We start from the raw sequence: 21,036 nt of genomic DNA, 5'->3' as shown, positions 1-21,036 counted from the left end.
TGCGGCAAGAGGCAAGAGGGGCAGGCAGAAGAGGCCGAAGTCGACAGGCGGCATTGACTTTGCGGCCTAAACACAAAGGAAAATCCACTGTGACTGCGAAAGACAACAGACGATGGACACTGGACTTCAGTTCCTTTTTCCCACCATTTGCATATCAGGTCATGTCACAGCAAGAACTATAGATGTGTAGTATGGTACTTGCCTACAGGATGCTAGGTAAAAGCCAGCTTTACCATTTTGACATGCTTGATATTTGGGTGCTCCTATTTGAGCGAAGCTGGACGACTGATCGGTTGTATGTATATGAAAAGTCAAAACAGTAGCCGAAGTCAAACCAATATGGACTATTTAAAACTATTTCCACTTATTTGTTTATTCAAAGTTATTATTCTATTTCCCAACAGATCATTGTCTAATTGTTCCAATTTAGTTTAATTGAGGAAACTCAATAATAAATGTAGTCTCATCTTTTCCTGCAGATTGAAATCGGGTGAAAAATTGTATTCAATAATACAATAATAACTCACTCTCAAATCTAACAAGTAAGAAAGTTACCCGCTACCCATTTTTAATAAAGGCAAAATATTGCGGTATCATTTTCAAAATATACCGAAAATGTTAAAAAATACTAAAAATATACCAAATGGTATATTTGATATATCGATATAGAACACCATTCAATATATACCATAGACGGCACAATGTGCCAGATTGTCGGCCAAAGCAACTAAGACCCCTAGTAAGTAGGCGTTTTCGCCCATACAAAAGTATTTCTTTAATAACTTTTTATTTGATCGCAAGCAAATTTTCAGGAATCATAACTACTACAGCAATTATTGTATATACCAAAATTCGCAACTCTAGCTTTACAATTACGCTTGTTATTCGATTTTTTTGATTTGCGGGGGCGGAAGTGGGCGTGGCAAAAATTTGAAACAAACTTGATCTGTGTGCAAACATAACAATGCTGTCGAAAAAAAATTATAGCTCTATCTCTATCTAGGTGTTCATACGGACAGACGGACAGACACACAGACGGACAGACGGACATGGCTAGATCGTCTCGGCTGTTGACGCTGATCAAGAAAATATATACCTTTATAGGGTCGGAGATGCCTCTTTTTACCTGTTACATACATTTCCTGCCGGCACAAAGTTATAATACCCTTCTACCCTATGGGTAGCGGGTATGAAAAGCAGAGATGTTTCGTACAGAAGAATTGTCTCCTAGAAGAATGTAGAATTCAAAATTCTTATTGTATTGACAACAGTGGTCAGTGGTTCCTCGATGCCAATTTCAACATCTCTTACCCCAAGCGAATGCCCAAATATGGTGCAGCAGTAGAAGAAACGGCAACGGCAACTGCAACTGCAACCGCTACGGTAGCTGCAATTGGAGCTGAAACTGATGCCGCACCGACTGTTTTGTTTATTTCGCTGACGAACGATTGCAATTTATGTATTGTTGCATTGCCGGCATTTGGCAATGCATTTTTGATTATGTGGACTTATTTTGGAGGCATCAAATGGCTTTTGCCGACGAAACTTTTGTATGGGACAAGGAATCGATACGGATACAATAATATTAATGCTGCTCAATCGAGAGCTATAGCTAGAAAATGTTGGCCCAATTTGTTCAGCTTGCCTCGTTGTTTATTTATTTACATTCGAAAAGTCCGCCAAGCGTCTTGCTTCTTGCTTCATATTGCATGCATATTGCTCATGTTGTTTTTAAGTGGTGGCGCCAATGACCACAGCGCCAGCGAAGGGTCTGCATCCCACTCCCAATCCATACGAGTATGTATGTATTGTATGTATATGCTCCTAGAGGGACTGGCAATGGCTTTTGGCTGCATGGCGCAATTTTGTTTAGACATAAATTTTTCATTTTTTTAAATCAATAAAGTGAAAAGCGCCAAAGCCAAACAACGCCACGAGACCAAAAGCCACAACAAAAAAGATATTTACACCAAAATCAGTTGTATGCGTACGCGCATGCATGTGATTGTGATTGAGATTGAGATTGTGGTGTGTATGCGTTTCTAATTGAGCTTGACTGAAATTATATAAATAAACAAATCAGTCGCAGTCGCTCTGCACTGCGTTGCCTTGCCTGCCTTGTTGTCGTCATCATCGACATCGACATCGACATCGTCATAGCCATCGACTTCATCTCCATCTTCTCGTCTTCAGCGGAGAAGTCGACATTGTAGTTTCTGTATGCATCTCGCGCAGATTGATTCTTTGGTTCCAGTTGCGTCTCTTCTGCAAACATAAACAAAAATGAACAAATTAGCCAACACTCCATTCTTAACTCACACATTTCGAAGATCTCAAGACCCAGAGTCCAGGGTATGAAACAACAATGATAGATTTGTTGTTAACTGATGGATTGTTAAAGTGCCATATGTATTCTAATGCCATCAAGTTGCTGGAGACGGAAACGATTTAAGTTTGGTGGTATAGACTAAACAAACACATGATTATATTTATTACATGTCAGCAATTTGTTTAAATTCACTAGCTTTCACTTGAAGTGCACTTTTATTGACACTAAGTCATCAATTTGAATTAAATGCATTTATTTTTCAATTTCATAGGTGATAAATAAATACAAAAATCCGCATCAATTTCCATAATTTACTATATAATTATATTATTTAAAAATTAGGCTTGAAATTTCAATCATCGTTTTTTGATAATTTAATGAGATTGAAAATACTTTTGAAACTACCATTATAAAAACTTAATTGCTAAGATATACCACACATTTAATATACAAAACAAGTAAGAAAGCTACAGTCGAGTGTACTCGACTGTGAGATACCCGCTACTCATTTTGAATAAAAGCAATATATTTTGCGGTATTATTCTCCAAATATACCAAAAATACTGCAAAAATACTGAAAATATACCAAATTGAATATGTGGTATATCGATATAGTGCCACATTCAAAATATACCATAGACGGCACAATATACGAGATTGTCAGCCAAAGCAACTAAGACCCCTAGTAAGTTGGCATTTTTGCCCATATAAAAGTATTTCTTTAATAACTTCGACAATTTTTATCGGATCGCAACCAAATTTTCAGGAATCATAACTACTATAGTTATTACTGTATATATCAAAATTCGTAACTCTACGCTTGTTATTCGATTTTTTTTGATTTGCGGGGGCGGAAGGGGGCGTGGAAAAAATTTGAAACAAACTTGATCTGCGTGCAAACATAACAAATGGTGTCGAAAATTATAGCTCTATCTCTTATAGTCTCTGAGATCAGACAGATAGACGGACATGGCTAGATCGTCTCGGCTGTTGACGCTGATCAAGAATATATATACTTTATAGGGTCTACCTGTTACATACATTTCCTGCCGGCACAAAGTTATAATACCCTTCTACCCTATGGGTAGCGGATATAACAAGTGAGAAAGCTCCAGTTCAGTGTGTTTGACTGTGAGATACCCGCCAACCAATTTGCAATTAAAAAGCAAATATGTGGCATTATTCTTTTAATATACAAATACAAATTTTATAGAATAACATTTTTAAATAAATCGAAGGCTATATTTCATATATAAATACACTAGTGTATTCAAAACATAACATAGAGTATAAAATATACCAGTTTGTCAACAACTAAGACCCGAAAGCTGAAGGCTTTTTAGCCGTATACAATTATTTCTAGAGTAACTTCTATAATTTCTATCTAATCGCAACCAAATTGTATATGTACCAAAAATCTTACGCTTACTCGATACCATTTTTTTCGATTACAGGTGCAGAAGTAAGTTCGTGTAGAACAGATCTAATGCAAATTCTATCTACGTGCAGCAACGACAAGTGTCGTCGAAAAAAATTATAGCTCGATCTTGTATAGTTTCCGAGATCTAGGTGTTCATACGGACAGACGGACATACTGACAGTTGGGCATAGCTATGTATATCGTTTCGGGTGTTGACGCTGATCAAGAATATATATACTTTATGGGATCGGAAATGACTGCCATGTTACATATTTTTGTTGAAGAAACAAACATGTAAAACGGTTTTATCCTATGGGAAGCGGGTATAAAAAATGAACACAATTAAGTATAAATAGTAGAATTGGTATATTCATTCTTGATTGAAAACTAAATCAACTAATTGTGTCTTTATTAGCAGGTTCTTATAGTATTATAAAGTCCGGAAAAACTTTAAGTCGGCGAATATCTAACATACTATAAACACCTCGATGTGGATCTTACTGTAGCTCTTCCTTCGTAGTTTTTCAAATCAAGCTGTTAACGATAACGTTCCCAAAATTCTATATATATTATACATATATAAAATAATGTTTTTTTTAAATTATTATTTGTGTAAGGTAAGCCGCAAGGTGTGTGACAGTTATCATCAATGATAGAACTAAAATGTTTGGATTATTTCATCTTTGATTAATTATATTGAGTTAATATTTTTTTGTTGCTACTTTTTTTTCATAAATATAATATTTATATTTCCTCTTTATAACTTTAAACTTACTATATTCATATCAACCTTTATTTCAACTGTTATGAATATGCCTGTAATAGATGAAGTGCGACAGTATGCGTGTTCTCTAATCGTGTACAATTCGCTTCGAAGGATAGCAAGCGAATTTTTAGTATCGGGCAAATTCCATTTCAATTTTCACTTGCACGTAACATGGCATAATTATAGCGTAACGTTTATATGCGCAATTTATCAATTTTTCAGCGCCGGGGCATTTATCAGATAATTGCTGTTTACACACACTCGAACGCACAACACACAATTTTTCAGAATGCTGGGGGAGAGAGCGTGCAGTGCGGTGTATTGTATTGTATGATGCAGTGTGAAGGGGGCATGGGTATTGGACATTGAGAAAACCGCAAAATCATCGGTCGAGTCTTGGGGGCAACTAAATTGCAACAGCAACGGGAACATGCTAGTTAATTGGCCCAGAGAGCAACTAACTGACAGCTAAATTGCAATATCACATTGCGTTTTGTTGCCTACTCAAGTTTACTTTATATAAGTTTGTATGTTTGTATGATCTGCTTGACTGTACTGTACTGACTGACTGATGCCTGTAGGCATGTCGTTGGGGTCAATTTGATTGAACGCAGATGGCAATTCAAAGTTATTCAATGGCAGTCGACGAGATTTGAGATATTTGGATTCGATTTCATTTTCGAAAAATCCCTTTGCTTTATTAAGCGCACTTGTTGCTTTTGCTCAAGTTTTAATTTGCAATTCAAAGCTTATTCGCCGGCACGCCAAGTCCCATGCATGACCACCAAAAGAGCAGGCACGCCCCGCGTTCGCAGTCAGCCAATCAAAACGGTCGCCATATTTGAAGTGAGAGGCCATACGTTTGTCAGTTGCTAAACGCGAGCGAGAGAGAGCGAGATGGAATGCCAGAGAGAGAGCAACCACCAAGGCGAAATCGAATCAAATGCCGAGTGGGAGCATGTTATTGCTGAGAGTACTCTCGACTCTCGTTGCTGTTGCTCACTGTATGCAGCCTGTGGCTGATAATGATACCGAGAGTAACACTGAGACCAAGTCTAGCTTGCCTAGTTCTGTTGCATAGTACTACTACCCGTCACTTGATGGCGCTGCTGCGTGTGATCTGTTAATTACCTACAATACAATGCAAATATTGAGTATTTGTTTTTGCCACTGCGCTTATTTTAAAAACTGTATAATGAAATACTTAAATATAGAACTTCCATAAAACTTGAGTTGTCCATCAAAAGCGTTGACAAGGTTGTGAAGAATGTCAGCAAAAAAAAGAGCAAAATGGGTAAAATTGGGGAAACGAAGAAACGGGAAAGCGCTAAAACGCTAAAATGCAGCCTGTTACTGAAGCTATTTGAAAATTAACTACTTGAGATGTGTTTTGGCGATAAGCGCGCTTACACGAATGCTTACCAGTCCCGATGATTAATTGCGACAGGGGTCGACAACAACAAAAACACAAGAATACTCGTAAGGCTGGCAGCTGGGTTTTTTCTTCACCATTTTCCGTTTCTGTTTTTGCGGTGTGGGACAACCTTCTAAATTAACTTGCTAGTTGCAATGGGCTTACTGCAATGTAATGCAACGCAAGGCAGACAAAGTAGAATGCAGCAAATGTCTCGTGTCTTGGCTGGCAACATGACGACAACGCTAAGGGCACCTGAATGGTCCGTTGCCGTTGCTATTGCTGTTGCTGTTGCCGTTGCCGTTGACGGCAAGACATGCAAAAAATGTTACGCCATTTACAGGGCTCAACTACCCCAAAAAATAGGGTCAACATCGGAGCCAGCTCAAAAGCTCGGTCTGCCCATTGTTGCGTGGCGAAGGCTCATTGGCCCGAACCCGATCCCAATCATTCCCCGCTCCGTTTCCCACTTCGAGCTGCTCCCCCCACTCACATAACTCAAAAGAGCGCGCACACCGTTAGTTTGGTGGCTGCAAAATGCGAAAATTGCATTTGCATATGGATGCAAACAAAGCTAAAGAAAAGTCGAAAACAAAACAAAACTAAAAACAAACCGCGCCCAGAGTGCAGCAATGGTGGCGGCAATGCCGCTGCTAATGGCGATGGTGATGGTGATGGTAATGATAATAGTAATAGTAAAATGGTAATAGTAAGAGTAACAGTAATACCAATGCTAGTCGTATTAGTAATGGTAATGGTAGCATGCATGCATGCATATAGAAAATGCAAAGAGATTGCAATAACTTTAGCACGGCCTCAGGCCAAGAGGCCTAAGGCTGAAGCGTAGCCGGGGAGCCGAGTTGGGTTGGGTTGGGTCTAGGCGCAATGAACGACGACACAATGGCCGACGGAAGTGATAAATTAAAATTATTTTTCGCAAGATTTTCCCCAATCTAAAAACCTCCCCCTTGAACCGTCCATTCTTGCTTTGGCCTTTTTTTGCTACTGCGTCTGCGGTCACCTCACAAAAGATACGTTAAAGGTGCTTTGATTGCATTTGATTTTATAGCAGTTGCATGGGTTGTCGGTGTTGGTATCGGTATCGGGATCGGTTTTGGTCTCGGTGGTGGGGGATAGTGAGTAGGAGGGTTTCTATGCCGGCGCATTTTCAAAATATTTTTATGCACTGCCGCACATTGCGCTCGCCTCGACTACAACAGTGCTTTAAATTTTCAAATTGTTTCTACATTTGTGAAAGAGATAACAAATTTTATTATTTTAGTAAGACTTCAACTCATTTTCTTTTGAAAATGTTGTCGAAAAAATATCCAGATTTTTATTGAATAAATTTAAATGAGGTATATTTTTAAAAATACTTAAATTATTTTTTTAATAAATGATTTTAATATTTTATATTTAATAAGAGTCATCATTACGCATATTACTAAGGCAATTGTGAACTTTAAATTCATGTTTGGCAAATAATGTAAAATTACATCATGAATTTGTTTTGGTAACCAACGAATATCTGAAATATCGACCATTTCCAATTCAATGATATCATATTCTTTCATTTAATTTTGTTCTTTTTTTCACCATAGACTAATAATATCTATTTATTTATTATGAATAAAATTCGAATAATGTAATGGTAAATTGACACATTTTGCAATTCGCCGATAAAAATTTTAATGATAGGTAAGGAAAATTTATTGAACTCTGCTGGGAAATTGAAATAAATTGCCTATCTCCTTGTATATGATCACCCATAAAAACCTATGTCAAAATTGGTTTTACCATTTATTAATAGCATTTGCGACAGTATCCATTCTATGATTCGTTTAGAATGTCAATTCTTGTTAAATAACTCTTATCGTTCACAGTGTGTTGAGTCTTTGAGTAGATGCACAAATCAGATTTGATCAGTAGTATATAGTAAGTGGAAGTATAACACTGGAATTTTTACATCGAAGGTCTTGATCATAACTATGGCAGTGGCATAGTCAGCTTAAATCGTGGCCTCGGGCATTGGGTCAGTGTCAGAGGCAGTGTTAGAGTTAATGCTAGTGTCAGAGTGGGACTCGGAGGAAGCACCAAAGTCAGAGACAGACTCAGTGTCGATGTGAGCGTTGGCCTTGGCTCTGGCCGAATGTAGCCTAATCGCAGTTTATACGTGCTTGCGGTGCACACCTTCTGTCGAGTTTTGAGCGCAGTCAGAGGCAGAGATTCGCAGTCAAATTTGAGAGTTGTCTGGGATGCAGCAGCTCGATGGCAGTGCAGGCGCGATTCCAGCCACTGGTTGGCTACATAAATTCGACGATTTAAGTGCCGCATGCGAATATTGCACAACAACAAACACTACTACTACTACTGGACTACTGCTGCCTACCGGCTTGCCAGACCGACAGACAGACATACAGAGAGACAGGCGGACAACCAAGGAACCAAGCAGCCGACCAACCGGCTGACGGAGCTGACCGGCTGACCGAAGCTTGGGTTTGGTTGGTGCATGAATTTATGGCTCAGCGTCACATAACTTTGCTGGCGCGCGTAACAAATTGCTAAGGAAGTAACGAGATTTAGTGGAAATTGTTTAATTGTGAATGCAGATGCAGTCGACGTCGAGTTCGAGTTCGTCGTCGTCGTCGTCGTCGTTGTCGAGGCGACAAAATACTCCTCGTACTTGTTGCTGCGTCCCATTGGCCACATTGGCGACCCTTTGCCCGAAAGCGGCCCGTAACGCTGCATAAATTAGGCTTAAGTCTAGCAAATTTATGCCTTATGAGTGTCGCACGAAATGAAGTTGTTAGCTGAGGCAACATTATTCCGCCGTTCTTGTTGCCGTTGTTTCTTTTTCTCTTCTTTTTTTTTGTAGTTTAAGTTGGAGCTGGAGCTGGAGTTTCAGTTGCGACTCTGGCATAATATACGATTTGATTTTTCTATAACTTTTATGGCCGGGTGTTTGTCACCGCATCGTAGGTGGCTTGTAAATTGAACATGCAGCGACATGTCGAGAGTTTTCTCTTCCATTTTATCCATTTTGTTGTTGGTGTTTTTTACTTACGCTTTGCCTACATCGTATTCGCTTTATTAATTACTGCAAATTTTCCGTGTGGGCTGGAGCTGGGAGCGCACATTGACATAAATTGCGTGTTGCTTGTCCAATTTTTGCTTGTCGCACAGCTGCATAGTTTGCGTAGTGCCAATGGCCATCGGCCATCGGGCATCGGCCAATGGCCAGCCTTACAAATGTTGGCCAGCTCATTTGCTTCAATTCCATTATCGCCTTAATTTTTATCGCATCAAAGCGCAAGGCGAACTGCGGAGAAAAGCAAGAGACCCCACCATGGGTTCTCCACATCAAAGGAGGATACACGACACAGTTGGCGGCCTCAGCGGGCAGCAGTCACTCATAAGACCAACACGCAATGCAATCCCCCTCTCGATCGATGGGCCTCTTGGCCCGTTTTGTATAAATGGCAATGGAGCAACAGCATGACGTTATACAGCCTTAAATTATCATATGGCCACGGCCTCGGTTTCGGTCTCAGTCTCGGTCTTGGTTTCGGTCTCGGAATGGGTCTAAGTATCGGCCCCATCCTCATCCTCACAATACAACAACAATTAGGAATCGGTTGGTCGGGTGGTCGGCGGGTCGTCTGGTTGGGATCGCCAGGAATTGAAATCAAGAATTTAGCCTTAAGATTGAAGCCTTCTCTTTTTCTCTCCATATTGTCTCTCACTCTTTTTCTCGCGTGTGCTTACTGCCTCTCTTGAATACTCACGTCCTGCTGTGCGCCACATTTACGTTCGATTTTTAATTTGAACAGTGCCGCGGTATTTTTTGTTCCCTTCCTATATTTTTGCCTCTCCACTCCTTTTTCCATTTGGTTTCTTTTTTAATTATGAGCAAAATATCAACTTAAATAATATTTATGCATATTCGTATTCATTTGCATATGAGCTTTCGATTTAAATAAGTTTCCTCATATCGCTGTCCACCAGCAGATTATTCTTTTTTTGGATCAATCCGTTTCAGTGGTTGTAAAACTCATCATTAAGTTGTCTTAAAAGTTCCAGTTGAGTCACCGTCGCGAACAGTCTTATAATTTACGTAAATAAATTTTGTTAAAGTTATTTTTAAACTGTATTTATATTTTTTTATTCAATGCAGAAATTCTCAAATACTGAGTATGTATCAAAGGTTTATTGGTAAATTAATAATTACAGAAGGAGAGTAGAAGGTATGCAAACTATGTTTTGTACAAATTGCAACCTCTTAGCCCTTACCATGTTTGGTGTGTGTTATTACAGACAAAAACTTGTATATATTTAAATTGCTATAAATTAAAAAAACTTTAGTATTATTTGTTGAGTGTTGAAAGTTTTCTATATTTAAGCAAAGATCATCTACTTTTGTGAGAGAGCTGTCTATAAGGTATTTGCATAACTTAGTTTTATCAGCAAAGATCGTCTCACTGCGTATACTCCAATGCAGTGTTTTACCAATCTATTAATCTGCCAAGATGCCTCAATAATAAATGATAAACAATAAAACAGAAAGAATAATAACTTTCTATGAGCTGATCTGAATTGGTTTTTTAGATTGCCAACTGCAAAGCTACTCCTTATTCATTCTTTATCACCTGCTGACCGTCCACTTATCATGGTATGCCAGAAGCTCTCGTAATCAGACTGTTATCATGATTTAAGCTAAGCATCTGAAACTCAAAAGCGCCACGCCAGCCCCATGCAAAGATCAAATGCGACTCAAATATGTCAATAAAATGCATAAGTGCTATTTAAACATCTTGTACAACAGTGCCTACTAACTGCTATGCTGATGGTAATTGGATCACTGATGACCGACAATGATGCACCGAGGAGCGAGACCTCAGGGCTTTGGACCCCAACCCGCTCGCAAACCCGCCACATTAACATAAATACAAAACGAAACGAAAAATTGTTGTTCGCTTTTTTTTAGTTTTATCAAATTTGAAAATATCAACATAAACATGAAATAAATGTGTTCGTTGATAGTCTTATACACAATTCAGATGCGTATCTGAGTGTCTGTCTCCAACTGTTTGGTCTGTCTGTGATACCACACAAAAGGGGTCGTCGTTGAGGTCAGCTACGGTCTGATTCGATCCAACTTCAATTCCAGATCCCACTTGGATTCCATCTTGAGGCACAGCACGTCGTTCAATGTGGTCGACTAGTCGACTGGTCGAGTGATCGCTTGGTCGGCCAATTTGAATTTCGTTTGTGACCACATTAAAATACTCAATGTGTAAGGTCTTAAATTTAAATTTGAAATCCATAAGCGATTGAATGCCACATTCATAGTTCGCTTATCGTCAGTGTTCTCGAGTTCCAACTTCGAGCTGCGAGACGCGAGCCGCGAGCGTCTCTGGGTCTTGTATCACCAATTGTTTCGGCATTTTTCCGGGTCTCGATCTTAGTCTCGGTCGCTCTTGATTTGATTTGCATCTAAATCAGTAAGTGAAATCACACGCACACATTCTCGTTGCTGTTGTTTTCCCGGCCATCCATCGATCCATCCATAACTCTTGCCACTTGTTGCCGTTGAGTTTTCAACAGGGTCGCGTCAGTTTTTCCTTAGCTGTTCTGAATTTTAATACGTAATTCTGTGCTTTGATTTTAAGTGTTGCTATGATCACTCTGCCTTTGCCTTTTGCCTCAACTCCATTGAATCATTAATATTTTACGCATAGCCACAGAGATAAGTTATGGGTTCCTCCTGTTCGCCCCCACAGTGCCTGTTCGCCTTTGTCTGCGTTAACTGCATGTTGAGTGCATTTTGGTAAATGGTAAATACCACATATATATATTTATATATATACTTAACATGTATGCCTACTTATTGTTATGTTTCGATTGCAGCAGCTGTGCCTGCGCCTTGAAATTCATTTCGATATCGCCGCTCACCATTGAAGCAACGACATTGGCAATGTTATGGCGATAACCTGCTGTTTGTAGCTCTTATGCTGCGAATGCCGATGACCCTTAGTCCTCCGGCGCCTTTTACAATTGATGCACATGTGTCTAAGCTGTTTGAGAATTGCGCAATGTCAAAGAAAATGTACAAATGTGACGGAAACGTTGCTATGTCTTTGACTCGGACATCGTCGCATGTTTTAGGCGCACTTGAGAGATTAAAGCGATTAGTACCATGTCGGACGTTGAAAGTTGGAAGTTGTTCCATGTGTCATGTCCAATGTCCGAAGTCAAATGTCCGACGCACATTGCCCTGCAGGTCGCTGCGCATGCGTCGACGATTGCTCGAGTTCTTGGTAAGCGTGCGCATAAATCACACTTGCTGACACTTGTCCAAAAAGTTGTCAGTTTATGGCTTGGGTCGACTCGACGGCTCGGTGAACTGGATCCCAATCCCTGCACCTGTCCAGCTGCCTTCTTCCAGCGTGCAGGTTGAAAGTTCATTTGTCTTACATGCCCCATTACGCCTTGTTTCCGTTCGTAAAGATAGCTCGGAAGCCCAAATTCTGAATAGTAATAGTTTTAATTGCTATTTAAGTTGAATTTCCGCCATTCGCGGCCGGAAAGTTGGTGCCCCACGAGTGTCTGTTCAAGGGTGTGTTACTCTGAGTGTTATCATCTCTGTGTGTGTGTGTGGCTTTCCCATCCCATTCGATCTGAGTCATGGTGACATTTATGTGAGTTTTATGAACTGCTTCCACTGAAAGCTTTTGGAATTGGCATTCTAATAGCCACAGCACTTCTCAAAACAGATACAAATCGTTTGAGTTATGGCCATCAAGAGACAACCAAAAGCCATCTGATACGGTCAAAACTCATAATCATAATCTTATTACTCTTTGTTGTGTTTTGTCTGCTTTACGAGATATTAAAGCATTACATCGTATCTAATTTAATCTCTACTCCAGTCTTTTTTAATTAATATTATGCACTACAGTTTTTATGACATATTCAATTGATGTAACAGCACATACAAAAGTATTTCTAATATTACATTTATTATACCCGCTACCCAAAGGGTAGAAGGGTATTATAACTTTGTGCCGGCAGGAAATGTATGTAACAGGTAGAAGGAGGCATCTCCGACCCTATAAAGTAAATATATTCTTGATCAGCATCAACAGCCGAGACAATCTAGCCATGTCCGTCTGTCCGTCTGTGTGTCTGTGTGTCTGTCCGTCTGTCCGTATGAAACACTGGATCCCAGAGACTATAAGAGATAGAGCTATAATGTTTTTCGACAGTATTTGTTATGTTTGCACGCAGATCAAGTTTGTTTCAAATTTTTGCCACGTTCACTTCCGCCCCCGCAAATCAAAAAAATCGAGTAACAAACGTAATTTTAAAGAGCTAGAGCTACGAATTTTGGTATATACAATAATAACTGTAGTAATTATGATTCCTAAAAGTTTGGTTGCGATCAGATAAAAATTGTCGAAGTTATTACAGTATTACTTTTGTATGGGCAAAAACGCCTACTTACTAGAAGTCTTAGTTGCATTGGTTGATAATCTGGTATATTGTGCCGTCTATGGTATATTTTGAATGCGGTATTATATAGATATACTAAATATACCATTTGGTATACTTTTAGTATTTTCGGTATATTTTGAAAATAATACCGCATTATTTTGCTTTTATTCAAAATGGGTAGCACACTCGATTGTAGCTTTCTTACTTGTTTTTATTTTGAGAGTGTGTATTGCAATTGTAAATTTTAAAAGGTATTGGTAATATATTATATATTTGTTTTAAATGAGTCATTGTGATTTCATTAGGCATATCATAATTATTTTAATATCTAACAGTCTACAGAGTTATTGAGGTGTGATAAATAAATAAATTCATCAAGTAACATACATACATATATGGGTAATTCTCTGGTGAAAATATCACTTGCGAACAAGAACACACCATAGAGTAGCCACGCCCACTTCCGCCCCCCAATTTGCTTGCGATCAGACAAAAAATGTCTCTTTTTATAATTTTAGTGGTATATTATTTTTGTATATTTTTAAATAAATGCCGCGCTGTTTTGCTTTTATTCAAAATGCTTACAGTAGCTTTCTTACTTGTTTTGAGTAAAGATGAATCTCATAGCACTTGATTAGCATTTTAAGAATGATTTTGAAATTATTTTTTTGCTTTAAGATAATTCCAACAAGTAAAAAGTTACAGTCGAGTGTGCTCGACTGTGAGATACCCGCTACCCATTTTAATAAAGGCAAAATATTGCGGTATCATTTTGAAAATATACCGAAAATACTTAAAAAATACTAAAAATATACCAAATGGTATGTTTGGTATATCAATATAGTACCACATTCAAAATATACCATAGACGGCTCAATATACCAGATTGTCAGCCAAAGTAACTAAGACCCTTATAAGTAGGCGTTTTTGCCCATACAAAAGTATTTCTTTTATAACTTCCACAATTTTTATCTGATCGCAAATTTTCAGGAATCATAACTACTATAGTTATTATTATATATACCAAAATTCGCAACTCTAGCTTTAAAATTACGCTTGTTATTCGATTTTTGATTTACGGGGGCGGAAGTGGGCGTGGCAAAATTTGAAACAAACTTGATCTGCGTGCAAACATAACAAATGCTGTCGAAAAAAAATTATAGCTCTATCTCTCGTAGTCTCTGAGATCTAGGTGTTCATACGGACAGACGGACGGACACACAGACACACAGACACACAGACGGACAGACGGACATGGCTATATCGTCTCGGCTGTTGACGCTGATCAAGAATATATATACTTTATATGGTCGGAGATGCCTCCTTCTACCTGTTACATACATTTCCTGCCGGCACAAAGTTATAATACCCTTCTACCCTATGGGTAGCGGGTATAAAATGTATATATTTTATCGCAAAAACAGAAAAGGTTCCTAAAATCAATCTTAGCTCTCAATATAGTGTTAATCGAGAGCTGGTAGAACAACCTTTATTTATTTTTAAATTTTTGTGTTTATTAATGTTTTTTCACTGTGAATTGTGTAGCACGAGACAAACTCCGCTATAGAATTACTCATATTTTAATTGCGTGTGCTTTTTAATACTTAGTGGATTTCGAAGTATTATTATAAATGCTGCCTTAAAAACTTCATACTGAGATCATTTATGTTTGGCACGAATCTTATTTTCTATGTCTCAATGTGATTGAACTTATGTTCTCACATTGATTTTGTGGCATTGGTTTTTTTTTGTTAATCTGCTAAATAGCTGAAAACAATTTAAAAAGAAGGACGACTATATTTGCTGGTGAACGAGTTGATCCTCAATTCTGTTGCTGTTGTTGTTGTACCTGTGAGTATATCTGTACCTGTGCATCTTGCGGCCTACACATGCAGGCACGCAAATGTATCTAATGGATACACTTTGTGAGCGATCATATAGACAACGCAGATGCCGCTTAGCCTTTTGTCGAATTTGTCTGTCCCAGCGGCTTTTCTAGAAAACAATTTAAATTGATTTCAATCAAAAAATGCCTTTTTGTTTTCTGGATTTTTAAATTTTTGGTTTCTTTCTGCCACTATTCCACTTGGCGCGGCAATGGATTTGGATTTGGATTGGATTGCTCTCTCTTGTTCGGATTTTTGGGAAAAAAGGGACACACACTTTCAGCGTAAAGATCGCATTTAAACGAAACAAAATTTGACTTTATAATAATGCCAGTGCCTGTGCGCATGTCAGCCTGCGTCTCTCCGTCTCTCCGTCCGTCAGTCAGTCTCTCTCTGTCTGTCTGTCGACCAGCCTGTATGGCTGTGTGTACCACCTAAGCCAGCGTGTCCAGTCTGTCAGTCAGTTAGCGAGCCAAACGAACAAACGACGATCCGTAGATACAATACCGGATTATGTGCCTTTGTAAGTTGTTTACTGTTGTTCTTGTTGCTGTTGCTGTTGTATGTAGATATGGCGGCACGAAGCTCCACGGCTCTGCGACTCGGCGACTCTGCGGCTCTTTTTGACGGCTTTGTGGGCATTCATTCTCCTTTTTGTGTGCGTGTTTTGTCTTTTTTCGTTTTTGACTTGATTGAAAATCTAGAAAATCAGGTTAATAGCTTAGGTGACAGCCAGCAATGTATATGCGGTTGAATTGTTTAGAACCAAACACATACACATGAACGAGAAAACGAGATAGACCGAGGGAGACAAACACAGAGTAGGCGAGAGAGAGAGAGAAAGAGAGAGAAGGTTGGAATCGCCCGAAATCGAAATGCATGTGTTATTTTCTTTTATTTGTGTCTGATAAAATTGATTTGAGCCAGAGATACTTTTGCAATGGGGCTCAGAGTGTGTGTGTGTGTGTGTCTATAAAAGCGTCATATGCTCACATTAAAGGCGGTGTTGATCCCAGAAGAGATCTCTGATCTGGAGCTGTTGCTGTTGCTATAGCTGGAACTGGTACTGTAGGGCTCATTGTACTCGCCACTCAATTAGTTGGTTTGATGTAACTTTTGTCAGGCCGAAGCTCGAGTGCTGGGGATCACTCGGGAGCTCGGGAGCATTAAAACGGCAAACGACCTCAAAGTTGACGATGACAAAGACGACGTCCAAAGTTGTCGAAGGCGACAGACAGTGTGTCAGTGGCGGTGCTTTTTGAGCCTTTGTGCTCATGTCTACAGCATGAATACGCAGATTTGCTTGGGATCTACAATCTCGGCACATGGCTTCATAGCTTTGGACTGCATATTCAATAGCCAAGTTAAATTGCGCGCTTGCTCTTATTGTTATCAAGAGAGAAATCGTAGTTTAATTGATTTTGCTGTTTGTATTTTGTATCATGCCATGCTTCATTATTATTGTGAGGTCTTTTTTTCTATCGAAAATATTATTGGCATCTATTTGATATCTGTTTGTCGGCAAAATTCGTTTTGTCTTGGCGATGGTATGTGCCGAGTTACAAATATATTTGGTCATTAAAACGAAAAAAAAGTAAAGCGAAATAGAGTGGAATGTAGTATGGTGTGCATTAGTTAATGCTTCTCAATATTACTGTGATTGACAAAAATTTTCATCAGAAACACAAAGAGGACAAATCATTCCCACTTCTGATCATACATTCAACCAATATAGTCGTTTTTCATTTCAATAAAATATATAATGATTAGAATTACTCAGGAAAAAGGGTATACTTTACTCAATAGGTTTTGTCTTGTTCCATAATCATATCAAAAATGGAAGTATGTCATTTGGCAATAAAACCACTAAAAACGTCGTGGTCAATGCAAATTCGATGTCGATGCAAATTTGCAGAGAATTCGCAGAACAGATTAATAATATAGAGAAGTTCAACATGTTAGAAATAGTCGGCGATTAACGCTACTTACCGGGTATCTCTCCACCGAGGTTGATTAAAATTAAATTAAGCGCAATTTTGAAGATAGAGTTGTGCATTTTGGTACAGACATAATAACTGTAGTTTTTATGATTCCTGAGAATGTTGTTGTAATCGAATATAAATTGCAGAAGTTATTAAAGAAAAACTTTTGTGTGGCAAATTACGCCTAATGATATATTATTGTGATATATTTATTATTTAGAAATAGTAACACTCTATTTTGGTTTTATTCAAAATGGGTAGCGGGTATGTTATAGTCGACCAACTTCGACAGTAGTTTGCTTACTTGTTTCTTTATGAAATTTATCAATATTGAACGACTCTATCTGAAGACATATATGAATATTTGAAGTGCTTCATAGATTTTCAATCAATCGATGCTGTGAAGATATGAGCAGGTTTTCATTCTCCATTAATTGATTAATACAGCTAGAAAAGTGCACATGATGAGTATTATGGTATGTGTGGGCATGCTGATTACAGCTATATTTTCTATATGCTAAGCTGAGCAATTACTGTTAGCCAGCGGACATATTTCGTATACTAGTTTCCCATTAGCCATTAGCCATTAGCCACAATATCTTAACAGGCAATTAGCAGGTAATGCAGTTTTCAAAAACATTAAGACCCCGGACGTCTAAGTAAGGCGCTGAAAAGTTGTTCTCTATGTGTGTGCTTGTGGTAGTCAAGCCGAGGCGAGATCTTTCACTGCATTTAAACACATTTCTAATTATTTTTCATTACTTTGGCTTGTCGCGTTGCTAGAGTCAAATACATAAAATCGTTTAGTTTATTGGCCCATCAGTCACTTTGTTGCTGCGCTTTTGCGGTCGCCGAGGCCATTACATTGAGTTATGAAATGAATTTCAAATTTCGCGCTAGAGAGTTGAAATAATTACAACTAGCTAAACCGGGCACAGCACAGGGCACAGCACAGCACAGCACAGCACAAAAACAGTAGCCCCAATGCTGGAGGCCAGTCACCAGTCAGCAGTCAGTAATGCCACGCCAGGGCTCCTCTCCGGCCACTCTCTGCCAGACTTCGCCTCGCATTGATACGCGCTCAAATGCCTCTGTGATTTATCAACCGGGCAGGCGGGCGGACGGTCATTTGGCATACAGCATACAGTATAATACATTTGGTATTCGGTGTTCGGTTGCCTGTACAGCATCTGACCACCAGTAGCTCATCTGCCATGGCCAGCTACTGGCCCACAGTTGCAGAAAACATGGCTAACATGGCCACTTGGTTTTGGTTTTGGTTTCCACTGCGTCGCTCAGCGTGCATTCTTGGCGTTTGTTAAATTGAAAACTTTTCGTATTAAGTTTATTGCATGCTCAGAGGCGTGGCAAGAAGGGGCATCAGGAGATTGCTGTAACTGTTGCAACTGTTGCAACTACTTCTGCTGCTACTGCTGCAACAGAAACAGTTGTTGTTGCGGATGCTATATGCGATATGTTTTCGTATATGTTTTGTGTGCCAAGTTACAAATCAGTTTTTTACAAGAATTTGCTGTGTTGGCGCTGATATGATCAAATGTCTGACATTATACACTGCACCACAAATTTCGCTTATTTTACTGCATTCACTTGGGAAATATCATTTCCAAAAGGGGTCATTTCGAGCATTGCTTTATTATTCATCTTAGCTTAGCAGCGATTAATTTGATATTTATATTCTATCCCGAAGTTAATTTATTTATGTATAATTATAAACATTATATTTGTCTTTAATATCACAAAGCCAATTTCAGGGAATAATATGAGTATAATATGAATTCTATTGTAACATTATTTGTTGAATGTGCGATTATATTAAGTAGAATATCTATCAAAACTTTAAAGTCAGGCTTGGCAAGTTTAATAATTTATCCTAACCGTAATACAAGTAATTTAAATATTATTATAAGAGTATATTACAGTTTGTACGTATTCTCTTTTCTACCATTAAATAGCCTGACGTTATATATAAACTACAATTTCTTTCATTACGTTGACCTTCTTTTGTTTGAATTAGCAAGATTCATTATTTCTCTTAATATTAAACAACAATTATGAAATAATATAGATTTTACTCATACTTCTTTTATTGAACACAGTTTTAATTTGTCAGAAGTGAATATAAAACGCATGAAATTATTTGCCAAATGGGTAACTATAATTTCTTGTCTCAGACCCTGGCTCAGCCTCAGTCTCAGTCTAAGTCGAAGTCCAACATGCAGTTCGATGCAAAATGCGCCCCGTGGAGAGTCAAGGCAGCAAACAGCGACATTATAAAAGGCAGTTGAGATCTTTGAATTCAGGGGTTGGGTCTGACTCGGCTCAGATCACATCGGTCTCAGATCACATCGGTCTGGTCATGAGATGGTTGAAATTTATCCAGTTGCCTGCAATTTTCATGATAATTAAATGCAAAGAGCGCGGAGAAGAAGAATTTCAAAATTATTATAATTAAATGCACCCGCCAAAGCGCATTTCAAGCGAATTGTTTTATAATTTCCAAGTGTAGCAAAGTCAGCTGGCCAACTCGCAATTCGTGATGCCGATGCACCTGATCTCTCTGATATCCATGACAGGACTCAGTTGCAATAAACTAAATATTTCCGCTCTTAAATTATTTGTATTTTGATATTTGCTTGAGACAAGGCAAACAAATGTTTAACAATATTTTGATAGCAGCCGTTTGGGCATAGCAAATTAGCATCAAAAGGCCAATGACGCAGTGTGATCTCGATCGATCCAAACGACAATGATGATGATGATCATCATCATCGTCATCATCGGTGGTAACTCTTGCATAAATGCATGTCATGACAGCTCGCTTATGGCACGGGCATGACGTGTAACACCTTACGCAGTTGTCCTTTTGGCTCTTCAACTCGAAATGAATATGTCAAAATTTACAATTCTTATGAGAGGATCGCCTCGCATTGGATCACATCAAATGATTACACGATGACAGGCACAACATTTTGCGTGTTGCGCACCGAAAACAGGGCGATTTTCTTTTGAAAAATCCTTCACAATTATTTTCTGTTGATTCATAATACTTGTGAGCAGCAGCTAGAGACATAGTTAACGTCACAGCCAGTGTCTGAGCCAGAATCAAAAAACCACAGCCACACTTCAGAGCCAAAAGAGACGATGATAATAAATCAAGGCGTATTAAAAGTGTTTTCAATTTTGTCGTAACTCAGCTGCGGGGCATTCGTACCGTAGAAAGGGGAACGCAACCTGACGACGACTCTCTGATTAAGATAAAGTCGCTGATGTTGATGTGGCTGTGATGTTCTTATGGATCTGTGGCTGTGGATGCGACTGAGGCTAAGGCTCAAAATGAATATGATTTGCTTGGTTGTCCCACGTCATGTTTTACATGTTTGTGAGCATCATTTGAAAGTTGCCGCATACCGAACTAAAACGGCCCATGATTTATGTCTATTAGCCAGAGCATGGCTAAAAAGTCAAGTAGCCTAACCATACACCATAGAAATATTATGCATGTTGTTTTTATATTTTTCGTGGAGATTTTATTTTATTGATTTTGTCATGGGGCAGAGGCTGACGCTGGCGCTGGGGTTGCCTTTTGTTTAACGCTTTAACGTTCTGCCAAAGTTTCACAATTAAACAGCGATGTGTGGTGCGGCTGCCTCCTGCGGCTTTTCACGCATGCGCCCAATTTTATTTGGAAATTTCCCCAAGTGAATTCGTCACGCATTCCATTGTG

The 21,036-nt window shown here is 38.8% G+C and overlaps 1 long non-coding RNA gene across 1 annotated transcript; it reads right to left on the bottom strand.

Annotated features, from left to right (window-relative positions):
- Positions 1-1,723: 1,723 nt before the first annotated feature.
- Positions 1,724-17,469, bottom strand: LOC133837406 (uncharacterized). The gene is made up of 3 exons (XR_009893806.1): positions 17,299-17,469; positions 2,322-2,431; positions 1,724-2,265 (listed from the first exon to the last, which is right to left on the bottom strand). It is a non-coding gene; the product is annotated as an uncharacterized LOC133837406 (long non-coding RNA).
- Between the last annotated feature and the right edge of the window lie 3,567 nt (positions 17,470-21,036).

Source organism: Drosophila sulfurigaster, chromosome 2R (assembly GCF_023558435.1).
Source record: "Drosophila sulfurigaster albostrigata strain 15112-1811.04 chromosome 2R, ASM2355843v2, whole genome shotgun sequence".
NCBI classification, from domain to species: domain Eukaryota; kingdom Metazoa; phylum Arthropoda; class Insecta; order Diptera; family Drosophilidae; genus Drosophila; species Drosophila sulfurigaster.
This window is presented reverse-complemented; position numbering and strand designations above follow the sequence as displayed.